Raw genomic sequence first — 13,948 nt, 5'->3', positions numbered from 1 at the left:
TGAGCCTATTGTTTACTGACCAATACCCCACAGGATTCTTCTGCATTTTGGGGAAAACTTAATTTTAATAAGTCCATGATAATATTGAAATTACATATTATTCAGTAAGTCAAAAAAAGGAATATCTTTTATTGTGAAAAAATCAAGTAACTCTAACAATTTTATTTTGTGAAATAAAAATAATCTGTTGTGTAACATACAACCAAGGGGGTCTCATCTAACCTTCTTAATATAACCAACGCACTTAAAAAAAAATTGATATCACTACTTGCCAATAAAAAAGAGATAATGTTTTAGTGTTCACAAAGACATACAATATTTGCTTCTCTTTATTAGAGGTAAATGTTTACGAAATTTCACATCCGACACCTAGAAAGGCGAGTTACCTTTTAGATACTTTTGATTTTGTCCAGAATAAAATTTGATAAAACAAAGTGTATACTGACATTTCTGAAAAACGAATTAAAAAATTCAAACTTATTTCATAGTTTTAAAATTACTGCCATACCGTTCCATTTTGCGTCTTGTAAAACGTTTTCTTCATAGCAATATAAGATTCGTAAAGTAAGAAAATTTCGGTACATACTTTGTTTTTGTGCAGACTAAAATTTGATAAAACGAAGTGTATACTGACATTTCCGAACTACGGATCATCAATATTCATGTCTAGCTTCCGACACCCCTATTCAAAGACACTCAGATACTTTAATACCAGTTCCTTTTTGCGTCTTGTGAAATTATGATTATGTCCGACTTATTCAACGACACCCGGGCATAGCAACAGCTGATGACACCAAGTCCAATGAACTTTGCAACAGCTTTCCGTGCTTTGCAAATGATTACGAAATGAGACTTAAAACCGTTTGTTCAATTATGTGAATCAACCCTACCGTAAATATGACTCTTACAGACTCTGGACAAACAACAACTGTGAGTCGATGAACCACTGCTTTAAAGTAGCTCTTTACTGGAAACCCCACAAATTATCAGAACTGCTTGAGAAAATTTATAATGTCATTCAAGTTCATCACACAGATGTTAAACGAAGTATAAATGGCAACGGCAACTACGAACTTTTTGGTAACTTAAAAAAGCACAAAATTCAATATTCGAAATGGCACAGCATTTCCAAATTCGAAAAAGAAGTGCTTTACAGAAAGCTTGCCACTGACAAGAAGTTCAATGACAATATGATAAGAGCTGCAAATGGTTTTGCCATATCTAAAGTTAAACATCTGGCCAAGAAGGCTAGGCAAGGCCATCGGCCAAGGTCAGCTGCAGTGAGGACAAATCCTAAATTTTAAATTTTATTGTTGAAACCTATATATATTTATTTCAGTGTCAATTGAAAATATAAAGTTTTAACTTTTTTGTAATAATACAAGTATTCTTACATCACTAAAATATATTACCAAACATAAGAAAACAAAGTATAAGAGATAAAAAAAATAAACAGCAAATATCGGTTTCTTTATATAATTTTCGTAGTTTTGGTAAATGCTCCATCTTAAAAAAAATTACAACAAAAAATGAATAATGATAATTGACATTTTTATCATTTATATCATATGATTACTATTTATAAATTCACAGCTACGAGCTATCACATAACCCGGATATAAAGTCGGTTACGAACCGATACCGGTGATAACCTAAAATCTTACATATTAAAAAATCGCAATTTTTGTTTTAACTTTTTTTTAAACAGAAATTAGATTATTCTCTTGCTCCTTTGTGCTACATTGTGCTCCCGTGTGCACAAATGAGATCCTTTGCGGTGTTTTTTAGAGACCCTTGATTGTCTGGATCGTGGGTTTGGAGTCTTCATGTCATTATTCTTTAATATTGTAGGCCATTTTTCTCTATTTTTTCAATTTTTGGCCCATTGCCCAATATTCTTTATATGTTAGCACCCCATTATACTCTGTTCTTAATTTTTTTGCCTTACTTTCTCTATTCGTTATTTTTCTGCCATTCTGTACTTTTTTACTCATTATTCTTAATTTTGTAAACTTCATTCAAACCCTCATAAACACATATTAAACAAAATTTAAATCTTTGATTAACAATGGTTAGTTAGAATGAAATGACAATAAAGACACAAAATATAAACATGTTAGGTTACACATGTCTTACAAACATAAAATGCATTTAAATTTTATCTAGGATCTACCATGCATTAAAACTGGTTTCAATCGTTTTTGAAAACAAATCCATTTTGCGAAAAGATTATGATGAACCTAAGACGTTACATTTAAAAATATAGCGACAGATTATATTTGTATTTGGGACTAATACATTGTCACACTTCCCAGCCTGTGTAAATGTGTTGTGATGTTTAAATGTTTAAAATCCGTGTCTGATGTCAATTAAAAACTTACATGTGTTTTGAAATGAATGAAAATACAAATCCATTCGTCTAAACGATACACTTACTACAGGTAAATACCAATCCCTCACAAGGAAGTAAATTCTTTTCATTCGTTACTTCTTAGTATTTACCATTGACAAAAGGTGTGTTATACACGAAGAGTAAAATTAAAACTTTAAAACCAGTCAATAGTCTTATAAAATATGTTAAAAATGTTAAACTGTTGGGTATTTGAAGACGATTTAATCCTTCAAAAAATCTAATTTACATTGAAAAGAAAACATAATGTAACAACTAGATGTATGCAATGAGTCTAAGAATAGATTTCAAAAATAAAATCTGAAAAACTGACGAAACCCTAAGAGTGACTTGGTTATGGGAATAGGGTCACCTTGGGTCTTCCCCAGACCGGTAATAAAACCCCTGCCAAAGTGGGCCGTCCGTTTGGCTGTGTGGTATGTATAAAATCTCAGTTACGTCCCGTCAGAATTGGGACGTTTAATCCGATGCCTTGTAAAAAGAGAGAGTGTGCAACGCTTTCTGCAAGTTGCATAACCTTTACTTCAACTCTCAGAGGGGTCCGTAAGTGGCCTGTTGTAAGGATAAACTTCCATTGTTTTCAGAGGCAGTTTAAACTTCCCACACGTTATCCCGTCGTCCACCTTGCATATAAACTAACTTTTGTATTACTTATTTATGAATGTACATGAAATAACTGCCACTGGACGTTATGCAAGCAAGCAACAATCAATCCGGTTGAAATACGAAATAAAACAGATATCGTGTAGCAGAAGTTGTAATTGTTTATACCAATAAGAAATTCTCATATACTACAAAACCAGCGAAGAGTTATTTAAAAAACAACAAAAAACAAGATACCAAGGACCAAACAAAAATCATAAGTCGGAGAAAGACAAATTAGTAAGTCGGACCATCTGTTTACTCCGATGATCCCAAGATCTGATGGTTGACGAATTAAAGATAGATTTTAATCTTACCTTAGTATTGCTTGAAGTAACTAGCATGTGTTTTCTATCGACCAATATTAAATAAACTTATCAAAGATACCAGGCTTATAATTTTATATGCCAGACTCGCGTTCCTTCTACAAAAGACTTATCAGTGACGCTCAAATCAAACAAGTTGAAAGGCCAGATAAAGTACGTAGTAGTAGAGCAGAGGACCCAACATTCTGAAAAGATTTGCCAAATACAACTTAGGTAATCTATTTCTCGGGTAGATATTCAAAGCATATATGACTGATAAAAAAATAACAATTGATCAATTCTGTTACTTCTGTCGGTACATAGGTTCGACCAGAGCCAGTGAAAAAGAAGACTAGCTGTGCAGAGTCAGACATTTTACTTTGCAAAATAAACACCTACATGTCAGACCACACATATTGCTGCAAGGTTCTTCAACGTGGAAGGTCAAGTGCATAGTACTCTCCGAAGATATGACATTATTGAATATAATAAATGACCAGATTAGATGTGACTGTGTAGTGAATAAAAGCATTTAATTAAACGCCATCTCCTCATAGAATGGATATTTCTTTCAAATTAAATAAGCCTATGTGACTTTATTTTATACTTAATTCATCGGTCTTGTTGGTGTTTACAATATGAGGTGGTTCTCCACACACCCGTTTCCCTTAAAATTCTACAACACAACGCTTTCATACTTTCAATTTTGTCAAGTAAAGTTTTTTGCATAATACTGATTATATCTCATCTTAAAGCAAGATATTAATTACTTCTTAAATCGTAATGTTCCGGACCATATGAGTATTTGGAACATACGCGTATGGTCGTGAACAGATGCGTATACCCATAAGGTCCGACCATATGAGTATAATACTAGTTTGGTTATAACGGACCAGACAATACGAGTATTTAGACCATATAGGTATAATTCTAACTTCCTTCGGAGGAGAACACAGCTTATTCTCCGATCCCAAACTGGCACGAGTTTCTAACTGGATATAAGAAGATGTGGTATGAGTGCCAATGAGACAACTCTCCATCCAAGTCACAATTTATAAAAGTAAACCATTATAGGTCAAAGTACGACCTTCAACACGGAGCCTTGGCTCACACCGAACAGCAAGCTATAAAGGACCCCAAAAATGACTAGTGTAAAACCATTCAAACAGGAAAACCAACGGTATAATCTATATAAAAAACAAGAAACGAGAAACACTTATAAACCACATCAACAAACGACAACCACTGAACATCAGGTTTCTGACTTAGGACAAGTGCAAACATACGCCGCGGGTTTAAACGTTTTAATAGGCGCCAACCTTCACCATACCTGAAACAATAGTGTAACATCACAACATAGAAAGACACACTATAAAATATCAATTGAAGTGGATTCATTTATGGTGTTTATATATCTCAACTTGTTCGATTCGCTCGTGTATGTAACAACGTATTTGATTTTAACAAAAGAAACCTTTGTATTACTGAAAAATTATTACACCAGGGTTTTCGATATCACAAACTAGTCAAAACATTTACTAAATTTTATCATCCAATTTGGTACAAGTACATCATTCGTAAATATAAATCAACATGCAGACATCTTATAAGTTCAGGTATTTCACATTAAATCTTTTATGGTAATATTCTATACAAAGCACAAACATGTCGACATTCACCTCAAAAGCTAACCAAACATTTAAACAGACTTATTCAAAAGGGATATAGTTACGATACTGTTGTCAGGTTATTAAAGATGGCATATTTTTGGTATTAATATTGATTCACTCATAGGGTCTTTGCATCGGAAATAAACACATTTATTCTAAAACCAGTTTTTGGCATGATACGGGTTATGTTCTTCTCATATATTTTATGATGGTATGATACTAAACCCCTAACGGGAGGGATTGTGCATGATTTTCGTATGATGAAGACATAATCTTTCAATCAGTTTAATTGAGGTCTGGAGCTGGCATGGCAGTAACTGTTAGTAGTCCTTTATTAATTTATGTATCATTGTCATTTTGCTTAGTTTCTTTTGTTACTTATTCTGACATTTGACTCGGACTTCTTTTAAACTGATTTTTACTGTGCGTATTGCTGTGTGTTTGTTTATTCTACATTGGCTAGAGGTATAGGAGGAGGGTTGAGATCTCACAAAACATGTTTAACCCCGCCACATTTTTGCGCCTGTCCCAAGTCAGGAGCCTCTGGCCTTTGTTAGTCTTGTATGCTTTTAATTTTAGTTCATTTATATGTTTTGGAGTTTAGTGTGACGTCTATTTTCATTGAACTAGTTCACATTTTTGTTTAGGGGCCAGCTGAAGACCGCCTCAGAGTGCGGGATTCTCTCCTTGTGTTTAAGACCCATTGGTGGCCTTCGGATGTTTTCTGCTCTTTGGTCGGGTTGTTGTCTCTTTGACACATTCCCCATTTCCATTCTCAATTTTATCTTTACATATTGTCTGAATCTTGGTGTATCTGTTATCTTGCTTTCGCTAGAATAAATTTAGAGTGTTTTATCTTGTCGATTTTTTCGTCCGTATTACAAAGTGAAACCATAGGCGTTTTGGGTATGACCTTTTTTTTTTTCTTAGTAATAAAATTATTATTTTAGAAACAAAATTCCTTCTAATTTCAACTTATTTTCATTTAATTGTTGTGTTCTTTCTCCTTTTCATACGATTGTAAGATCGTATAAATGGGATCAAGAACACATTAAATTATTAAAAACAATTTGAAATATTTAAGGAATATTAATTTAATAAAAACACCACAATAGATTAAAAAAAAGGAAATAAAGAGAGTTCGATGAACAAAATTCCTTTTACTGTGAAGTCTGTTTTTTGTGATATCCATTTTACGTGACTCTGTACTTATGTATCCCGTCATACTTTGAACGACAAAATTATTTTATGTCTACCTGTGCGAATTTCAAACGCGCGATTTTACGCCAGTACTTAAAACCTTCCATCCTTTATGGGTGGATTTTACATAGATAAATAAAATCGTATAAATAAAAAAGCAAAATGAGGATGTTTAATTTGATGTATGCCTTTTTGTGCTTCTTGGTTACATTTGTTTGTTTTATAGTGATTAAGATGATAACACAATGTTGACTGCTGTACCCCTACTTTTGACATTTTTACCTTTTTGTGTTTGTTTTGTTCACGCATCGTTGTCAATATAATGGAATTTGATGCGACTGTCATGCAAGTGAGAGGTTTAGCTAGCTATAAAACCAGGTTCAATCCACCATTTTCTACATAAGAAAATGCCTGTACCAAGTCAGGAATATGACAGTTGTTATCCATTCGTTTGATGTGTTTGAGCTTTTGATTTTGCCATTTGATTAGGGACTTTCCTTTTTGAATTTCCTCGGAATTCAGTATTTTTGTGATTTTACTTTTGAGTTAAGCAGTTGACTTCTTTTTTCACAGTTCATTTAGATATTTCTTGAAGTTATTTTTATAAGTCGACATATTGCGTTTCGTACAATTGTACTCATTTTGGTAAACTGTATTGTAAGCTATCAGTCACATCAAGGATTTGCAAATCCTTGGTCACATGGATAACAAAATGTGAATTAATTCAAATTGGAAAAGTACCATCCTGATTTAGGGTTATAACATTAAACTCAAAACAATAAAGGCAAACGACAAAAGACAACCACTGGAATACGTACTCCAGACTTTGAAAAAAGCGCACAAAGAATGTGGTGGGGTTAAACATGTTTATTTATTTACTTTGTATTTACATTGTATCATAGATCAAATTTATTTGTTCAGTGTATGTTCACTGGTGTTAATGTGTCTTTTGATTGAGTTAAGCAATTTCAATTGATATTTTATAGTGTGTCTTTCTATGTTGTGATGTTACACTATTGTTTCAGATAAGGGTGAACGTTTGGTACCATTAAAACGTTTAAACCCGCTGCAATTGTTTTCACATGTCCTAAGTCAGGAATCTGATGTTCAGTAGTTGTCGTTTGTTGATGTGGTTCATAAGTGTTTCTCGTTTCTCGTTTTTTATATAGATTAGACCGTTGGTTTTCCAGATTAAATGGTTTTACACTAGCAATTTTTGGGGCCCTTTATAGCTTGCTGTTCGGAGTGAGCCAAGGCTCCGTGTTGAAGACCGTACTTTGACCTACAATGGTTTACTTGTATAAATTTTGACTTGGATGGAGAGTTGTCTCATTGGCACTCATACCACATCTTCTTATATCTAATTATGATATAATAATGCATTTTCGCTTGTCTGTTAAACTGGTGTGTCTTGCTTCTCCTGTAGGCACGCGGCATGCGGTATTAAAGACTAAAGGCAAAAACACTTGATGCTTTGGAGGCGGAAAAATGTAAAATGTGTCCTGCTAGGATGGTATTGGTTCCTACGGATTGTTACTGTGTAAGCTAGAACGTTTGAAAATATCCGACTGTGTGTGTCGGTCTAGTACCAATCAGGGTATATTCATATATCGTTCACAAGTTATCGTCCTGAATATGTATTCAGTATTTTCCGCTGGACGTTACGTATCTAATAATCAAACAATGAAAAAGAAGAGAAGGATACAAAAGGAACAAATTCATTAGTCGAGACAACACCATGGACAACAACAAAAAAAAAACAAGACAAGAAGACACACAACACTCTACAGAACATTACACAGAAAATAAACCAAAATCAGTCACAAATTTGATGTTATGATAGTCATATTGGCTCTGAATAGCCATTCAAATAGAAATGTACTTTTACAGTGATCCGTCACAATATGTTTCTTATTTTTTGAAATACATTGTCAATATTACTAAAGCTACTATTGCAAATATATAATTGAAGATCAATTTTGTTCATTGACTGTTGAGTGTAAAATTTTGTTCATTGACTGTTGAGTGTAATACATATGTTGAAACTTTTACTCATTAGTTGTCTTTTTTGTACCTTTGAATCTCATAGATATCACTATAATTTCATCAGGTTAACCCCTTAATTTGTTACACTTTTATATATGATTCACATGGCATTTTCCATGTCGACCTTTGTGTATCATCTCTGGAATCCCAACTTAAGTTTTCAGGCACCAAGATTAAAAATAAAAACATGGAAATCTTTTGATTTTGTTGTATTTCATTTCATACATGGAAGAGAGTAATTTAACGATATTGACATTTTCCAGTTTTCCAGTCTTACAACCAAGGATTAGATAGACTGATCATAGAACTGTTTTAAAAGAGAGGCGGAAGATACCAAAGTGATATTCAAACTCATAAGTCGAAAATAAACTGACAACGCCATGGCAAAAAAAGAAAACGACCAAAAGACAAGCAACTTACAGTGCACAATACACAACATAGAAAACTAAAGACTAAGCAACACGAACCCCACCAAAAACATTTGGTTGATCTCAGGTGTTCCGGAAGGGTAAGCAGATTCTGCTTACCATGTGGCACCAATCGAGTTGCTCATGTCAAGACAAACCCGTTTATAAGCCTAATTCGGTAACGGTCAACCTACTCGTGATGGCGTACGTAAAATTTACGAAGGGATGATTTCACCACTTGGAACTCTTAGTTTAATAGCTTCCTTGTGAGCAGCAACCCTCTATCAAGGAAATCATGATAGGAAATACAAGCCCTTGAATATCATATCAACTCGGAGATAAATGTGAGATAGCGTTGGCATGTGAAAAAACATTTTTGATTAAGGAAAAGAAACTGATATAATAAGGAAATTTAATTGCAAATATAAATGACAGAGTAAATAATAACAAAAATTAATTAAGGTCCAGGCATCTGTAGTGTCTTTATTTAACGCTATCACTAGTATTACGAATTAAATACGCAATAAACACCTTCTTGAATCTATTTAAAAGTAATATATACTACCTTCAAACGGGCATTAGCTGTAAAATTCATCTTCACTGATTTGACTCAAATTCTCATATCTAATGAATAACATACTAAAACGTACATCCAAATTAAAAAAAAGTTTAAAATAAACAATTTACAATGCATGGACTCGATAATATGTATCCACATTCCGTGTGTATTTTTGTCTAGACGTTATCTAATTAACCATCGAGATGACCTCCGAAGACTGCCGACAGTCATTATAAACATAAATATAAATATAAACAGTTATCGCACCGCCGGTAAATTATCACGTTGTGATTGGTTTAACGCCGTCACGTGGTGACCCCCTATGGATCCGTAGGGGGTAGTAAATTTCATAGGGGGTTCATGACGTCACGTATAATGGACTACTGTTAATAGTGACGTCATCTATTAATGTTGTTGTGTTTAATTGTTTATTTATCTACAAAACACAGCGGAAAAAAGTCTCGCGGGCGATAAATTCGTTATACGGTTAACTACTGCCCCCCTACGGACCATAGAGGGTGAATAAAATCCATAGGAGATTCGGCCTTCGGCCTCACCCCCTATGGATTTTACTAACCCTCTATGGATCCGTAGGGGGTCAGTAGCGAACCATATAACTTATAATAGCGTCGACTTGCAAATGGATTTTTCTAGGTCTGTGTTTGATTTCATATTGTAGGTTTAAAAGTATGTGTATCGTCGTTTTTACCTGTGTAAGAATGATTTTTTGGTGGATCGAATCAGTCAACCAAATGATGCATCCTTATTTCACTTTCAATGTTGACATTCTTTCCTTTTAATAGCTGAATACATGCGTAACCCATCTCCAGCTAAGGGTTTAAATTAAAGGTCACATGAATACGGATTCAATGAGGTCGAATTATTCACTTGCAAGTGAACAAATAATAGCTAAAAAGCTAGCCGTCTTTAGCTGATGAAAGTGGAAAATGTTTTCGCTTTGTGGTTTAATTCATTCAGAATAGCCTTGTATATAAATTGTAGTGGATTACAAAACTTATAAAAGGCTTATACAATTTTTTAGATTTACCAATATCTTTTTTGGGGGGAAGTATTAATACTGGAAACGGAGGGGTAATGTCTTAATCATCTGCGTATGTAGCAAACTTTTGAAAATATTTTTTTTTATTTTCAGTTTTTTCTGATAGATGGACTTAGTTTTTTACAGTTAACATTAACAGACAGTCTGGTATTAAACTTTTTTGACATTTTTAAACCTTCATGGATTGTTATGAAACTTGGACATAAGCTAATCTTCAAGACCAGAAAAATCATCTAAAGAAAAGTTTGATTTTTTTTTTAATTCTTTATACTCATAAATAGATTCACTTTTTAAGTCAACATTACACCTTTACACTGAAAGCAGCAATCGCAGGCGAGACACAGGGTTCCGCAGAACTCCTTATGAATGTTTTGCTATTAAGATATTTTTGTACATGTATTCACAACTATGCTATATATTATAGCTAGACTTGGGAGGATAAAGAACTTAAAATATTGTAATGACATGTCCATTGTAAAAGACCGTATGCTGAACTTTAGAAGTAAATTGTTTTGTTTGTTGTTTAATTGGGTTGCTTTTTAAATACATTATGTATACTTCACATCTCCTTTTAAATCATGCATAAATACCAAATATTGCTTAAAATATACTAGCATATATTTTCTTAATATTGTTTAACATTTCACAGTGGTATCATACTTTAAATTTGTTTAAACCTGTTTATTTACTTTTGACCTTAATTATTTATCCCTTATAATTTTTATTAACTTTGTATTTGCATTCAGGTATCACAGATCAAATTTATTCGTTCATTGTGTGTTAATTTACGTTTTTTGATTGAGTTAAGCCTTAAAATTGATATTTTATAGTGTGTCTTTCTATGTTGTGATGTTATACTATTGTTTCAGAAAAGGGAGAAGGTTTGGTACCATTAAAACGTTTAATCCCGCTACAAATGCTTGCACCTGTCCTAAGTCAGGAATCTGATGTAAAGTAGTTGTCGTCTGTTTATGTAGTTCATCAGTGTTTCTCGTTTCTCGTTTTTATATAGATTAGACCGTTGGTTTTCCCTTTTAAATGGTTTTACACTAGTAATTTTTGGGGCCCTTTATAGCTTGCTGTTCGGTGTGAGCCAATGCTCCGTGTTGAAGGCCTTACCTTGACCTATAATGGTTTACTTTTATAAATTGTTACTTGGATGGAGAGTTGTCTCATTGGCACTCATACCACATCTTCCTATATCTATATAATTGCTTTTATCGTCTGAGAGTAGTTTTGTTTTATTCTTCTTATATTTCACTTTGGAGTTTTTTTCTGTGCTTTAACGTCTGCTATCTTGATAGGAAGAGCAAGGGAGAGCTAGACAACGTCCAACCCAACCCACAACCGGATCCCCTTAAGATCTTGGGGTATGTTGAAAGGGGGGGCATCATTATAATGAGTGGAAGGGATAAGCCGCTGGTCGAGAAATTTAGGTGAAATATATAACCAGGTTGATGATTGTGAATCTGAATCTAATCAGATGTCGATATTTTTTTACTAATGCAATTAAAATTACTATCGTAAATGCTTAAGACACTTGCAAAAACTATTCATCTCCCGTTGAAATAGCGTAACAATGATAGCTATATGTAGGTATAATTATTGTAAAAAAAATATGATAGCTAGGGTATGTTCTTTTGTTATTCAAGATATATGAAAAGGGTGGGGTATTGGATATCTCAGCTAGTCACCCCTACCATTAAAAAGGTCGAAGTGCCGCCGACCCCTGAGATTAGATATAAAGATTCCATTGTAAACTAATATTAATTGAAAATAAATGATTTGGATATATCCGTTTTCAATGTTTTTTCTGCCTTTTGATTATCTTACTAAGAATTAATATAAATAACCTAAGAAAAAAGTATGCGCGGTGTTTTCCTGTGATTTCATGTATGAAATGTACGTAACTTGCCAGTGAGCGACTAATTGAATGTGAAATAATCACGTGTGTGTTTTCAAAATTTTAGCAGTTTCGGCTATTTATAGACAAGTGTGTACCGATATGCATGATTGGTAACCAGGCAAAATCTAATTGCTAAAATAAAGAGTTCAAATCCGACACTCTACGGGATTAACAGACATTTACTAGATTATGATTGTCCCAACCAATCAACGAACTTCACTATTATAGAGTCAGTAATTATCTTCCAATCAGATAGTAAGAAGCATTCAGCCCGCAGACTGTGCATCGTTCACCTCTTAAGACCGTCTCCAAGGAGCGGTAATAATTCATCAGCGATGTTTCTTATCTTATTTTGACAAAACTGAACCAAATTAGCTGTTAAAAGCGAATTAATATTCTACTATATCACTTTCATAAATGATTGAACAAAATTAAATCACACATTTTATTTTTTTTTTATATCTCGTAGCTAATGCCCCTTTAACTTGTCAATAGCATCAGGCAATATTGATTAAATTTATTATATTATGCTCACACAATATGGATATGAGTCATTTAGTCTCTTGTGGAGAGTTGTCTCATTGGCAATCATACCACATCTTCTTTTTTATGTATGACATCGTGTTATGTGAAGGGAGATACGCACCTTAATAGTTTAAATGATATAATGCGTGATTGGCGTTTTTTTTTAAAATCATTTAGGACATTTTCTATGATTAAAAGTTTCAAAGTGAAAAATCTTACTACTTCATCTAAAAATATTATTTTTTTTACTAAATTCATTTTGTGCCACACCCCACACCCCCAAAAAAAAAAATATCAACGGATTTGAATAAAAAAATGATGATTATAGGTCTTTTAGTTTGCTTACATTTCTCGTTATATTATCTGTTTCTTCCGATTGTTTCGATCTACTGTTACTGTACAGTAGTCGAAAAATACTTTGAAATCTTAATTCATTCTATCAAGTCACACTATAATTTGTCTGTCTAAGGCTTGATGATACAGAAAATTTCACTTAGTTATCTTTACAATAAGATAGCCTATATATTCGGAAAGGTCAAGCAGTATTATTATACATGTGACGAGTGTTAAAACATCTATGGCTTCTTGATAATACAGACTGAGTCAATATTACAATTTTGTGATTTAATCTTGGATCAGAATTTTAATTATATTAAAGCTCAGGGGTTTTTCAAAAATTATCGACATTATCTATGAACAAACTTTGAACTTCTATACAAAGAGATATTTATAGATGTGTTTCTCCTAAAAAAACATGTCTTAGAAAAATAGATTATCAGACAATTCCTGGGGGATGGATATATTACTTCTTGGCCTTATCTTAATATATTTTCAGTCTGACAAATTAATTGTTGCACAGAGGTTATTAATATAAAATACATACATAATGAAATTACAATCATGGATATAACCACCTGAAAATAAAAGTAAAACGTCTAAACTTAGACAAGGTCAACATTATAAGGAGGTTTGAACTAGAGGCTCAAAGTAGCCGATCATCCAATACATTTAAAATGGACTTGGGGAAACATTGTGGGCACTATCACAAAGTTCAGGTTCTAACATGAAGGACAAAGTGATCAATTTATAAAAAGGAAAGATATGGAGATAATTGGGGGAACATTTTCTTGAACTGTTAGCAATCATTGAAAAAATTTCTAGTCTTTTTTATTCCTCACATAATATTGCTCAAAATGCAAAAAGTAAAATAACAAAAAT

General features: G+C 33.1%; 1 long non-coding RNA gene across 1 annotated transcript in view; it reads right to left on the bottom strand.

Annotated features, from left to right (window-relative positions):
• LOC127708296 (uncharacterized) overlaps positions 1–2,477 on the bottom strand; it is a 34,209-nt gene extending 31,732 nt beyond the window's left edge. The window contains exon 1 of the long non-coding RNA XR_007985232.1: positions 2,382–2,477. This is a non-coding gene — a long non-coding RNA (uncharacterized LOC127708296). The remainder of the gene's footprint in view (positions 1–2,381) is intronic.
• Between the last annotated feature and the right edge of the window lie 11,471 nt (positions 2,478–13,948).

This window comes from Mytilus californianus, unplaced genomic scaffold (assembly GCF_021869535.1).
Source record: "Mytilus californianus isolate M0D057914Y unplaced genomic scaffold, xbMytCali1.0.p SCAF_7, whole genome shotgun sequence".
Classification (NCBI taxonomy): domain Eukaryota; kingdom Metazoa; phylum Mollusca; class Bivalvia; order Mytilida; family Mytilidae; genus Mytilus; species Mytilus californianus.
Note: the sequence above shows the minus strand (reverse complement) of the source record. Positions and strands in the feature narration are given on the sequence as shown.